Consider the following 3,373-nt stretch of genomic DNA (forward strand, 5'->3'; position numbering starts at 1 on the left):
TTGATGGCACAAATTATCTGTATTGGGAATCAAAGATGACCACACACATCAAGTCAATCAATAGAAAGTATGGAAGGTGGTAGAAACCAAAATTGAGATTGGTGATCCAGAGAATCCCACCACGGCCGAAGAAGTGCTTCTCCAAAATAATGACATTGCTCTAAGTGCCATTCATGATGCAATTGATGAGAGAACATTTGAGAAAATCAAAAATATTGAGCTGGCTCATGAGGCGTGGAAGAAATTGAAGGAATCATTTGAAGGCACTCAAGTCGTAAAGGGTGCAAAGGCATACATTCTCAAAGAGAAGTTTGCAAGCTTCAAGATGAAGGAGGATGAGAGTGTGCCGGAGATGTTTCATAGGCTTCAAGTGCTTGTTAATGATCTCAAAGCACTTGGAGAAGAGGTGAAGGACAAGGACTTCTCCCACAAGTTCTTAAGATGCTTACCTTCAAGATTTAGCACATTGGTCACTATTCTAGTGAGGACTGGTTTGGACACCATGACACCAAACCAAGTGTTGGGGGATATAATGACCGATGATACATATAGAGATGATGATGAGAAGGAAGAAAAGAAGGAGAAGAAAGATGAGAAGAAGAGTGTGGCATTCAAAGCCACATCATCCAAGGGCAAGGCAAGGCAAGAAACATCAAGTGAAGATGATGGCTCATGGGATGATGATGATGATGAGAAGATGGCTCTCTTTGTTAAGAAATTTGGCAAGTTCATGATGAAGAAAGGGTACCGTGCTAGAAGAAAGAAATCTTCATCCAAGAACATGAAAGAGTCAAGAAGGTGCTCAAAATGTGGAAGCAAAGATCATCTTGTTGCTCAATGTCCATACAATAGCGACAATGATGACGACAACAAGAAGAACAAGAAGGAGAAAAAGGAAAAGAAAGAGAAGAAGGACAAGATGACCTTCAAGAAGAAGAAGGGTGGCTCATATGGGGTCACTTAGGATAGTGATGCTTCCTCAAGTGATGATGATGATAGTGATGATGACAAGACCACCAAGAAGAAGGCACTTGCAAGCATTGCAATCAATGAGAAGCCTTCTCTCTTTGACACTCCATCATGCTTCATGGCTAAGGCCACTAAGGTACAAATTTGTGATGATGGAAGTAATGAAGAACATGATAACGAAAATGAAAATGATAGTGATAGTGATGATGATGAACCTACTAAAGATGAATTATTTGACATGCTAGAAGATGTTAAAGAACACTTTGACATTAAGAGAAGAGAATGCAAGAGCTTGAATAAGGAGGTAAAAGCCCTTAAGCAAGCCCTTGATGAGCTCAAAGCAACTCATGAGAGGCAAGAGGAAGCCCATGAGAAGCTTGGCAAGGCTCACAAGAAGCTTGAAAAAGCTCATTCCTCTTTGCTTAATGAGCAAAATAAAAAGAAGCATGTTGAAACTTGCAATGTAGGCTTAACTTGTGATATAATTGATGAATCATTATCTATGCCTATCATTGTTGCTCCCACTAACCCTTCTTGTAGTACTTCTACTTCCACCTCATCTAGTAGTGATGGTTTCACTTGTGATGCCTCACTAATGGTTGAGAATGAGAACCTCGAGAAGGAGGTCAATAAGCTCACTCACACCTTGTCTAAGTCCTATGGTGGTGAGGACTACTTGCTTATGTGCTTGGGTAGCCAAAGAGCTTCTCTCTATAAAGAGAGATTGGGCTATACCCCCAAGAAAGGCAAGGCAATCTTTGCTCTTCACAAGACTAGTTTTGTGAAGAACAATGGTCAGTTTTGCTCTTGTTGCAAGCAAGTTGGTCAGAAAGAGCGTGAATACAAAAACAAGAGCAAAAATACTAATGTATCCTCAATTAAGATTAATTCTTTCTATGTGCTTACTAAGGTTACAAATGGTGTGAAGGCTAAGTTCATTAGTAAACCATGGATGGGCTCAAAGAAGAAAGCCATTTAGGTACCCAAGAGCTTAGTAACTAACCTTCAAGGACCCAATCAAGTTTGGGTACCTAAAAAGAATTGATCTTTTTTTGTAGGTCAATTACAAAGCTAGAGGAAAGCATTGGGTTCTTGATAGTGGGTTCACTCAACACATGATCGGTGATGCAAGAATGTTCAACTCAATCAACACTAATGGCAATGATGGTTATGATAGTATCAAATTTGGTGATAATGGCAAAGGCAAGGTCAAAGGGCTTGGTAAGATTGCAATATCCAATGACATGAGCATATCCAATGTGTTGCTAGTAGAGAGCTTGAACTCCAATTTGCTATCCGTGGCTCAATTGTGTGATCTTGGATTCAAATGCATATTTGGGGTAGATGATGTAGAGATCATAAGTGTAGATGGCTCTAACTTGATCTTCAAAGGCTTTAGATATGAGAATCTATACTTGGTTGATTTCAATGCTAGTGAAGCTAGATTATCTACATGCTTGTTCACTAAGTCTAGCATGGGTTGGTTATGGCATAGAAGGCTTGATCATATTGGAATGAAACAATTGAATAGATTGGTTAAGCATGACTTGGTTAGAGGCTTGAAAAATGTTGTGTTTGAAAAGGATAAGCTTTGTAGCTCTTGTCAAGCTGGAAAATAAGTTGGAAACACCCATCCCAAGAAAAGCATGATGAGCACAAGTAAAGCATTTGAGTTATTGTACATGGATTTGTTTGGGCCAACACAATACACTAGCATCGGTGGTAACAAATATGGTTTTGTGATAGTGGATGATTATACTAGATACACATGGGTATTCTTTCTAGTAGACAAAAGTGATGTGTTTGCAACATTCAAATCATTTGTCAAGGGCATTCACAATGAGTTTGAAACAACCATCAAGAGAGTTAGAAGTGACAATGGTAGTGAGTTCAAGAACACTAGAATTGATGAGTTGTGTGATGAATTTGGAATTAGACATCAATTCTCGGCCAAGTACACTCCACAATCAAATGGCCTTGTTGAGAGGAAAAATAGAACACTCATTGATATGGCAAGGTCTATGCTTAGTGAGTATAATGTTAGTCAATCTTTTTTGGGCCGAAGCTATCAACACGGCTTGGTATTGTAGCAACCGCCTCTGTTGTCACCCATTGAAAGAGAAGACACCATATGAGGTCTTGAATGGTAGAAAGCCCAATATTGCATATTTTTGGGTCTTTGGTTGCAAATGCTATATCTTGAAGAAAGGCACTAGATTAGGTAAGTTTGACAAGAAATGTGATGAAGGATTCCTACTTGCTTATTCCACTACAAGCAAAGCATATAGAGTTTGGAATTTGGATAGTGGTACTCTTGAGGAAGTTCATGATGTTGAATTTGATGAAACCAAGGGTTCACAAGTAGAGAATGAGAACTTGGAAGATGTTAGAGGCATTCAACTTT

The sequence above is a fragment of the Miscanthus floridulus genome, chromosome 17 (genome assembly GCF_019320115.1).
Source record: "Miscanthus floridulus cultivar M001 chromosome 17, ASM1932011v1, whole genome shotgun sequence".
Lineage (NCBI taxonomy): Eukaryota > Viridiplantae > Streptophyta > Magnoliopsida > Poales > Poaceae > Miscanthus > Miscanthus floridulus.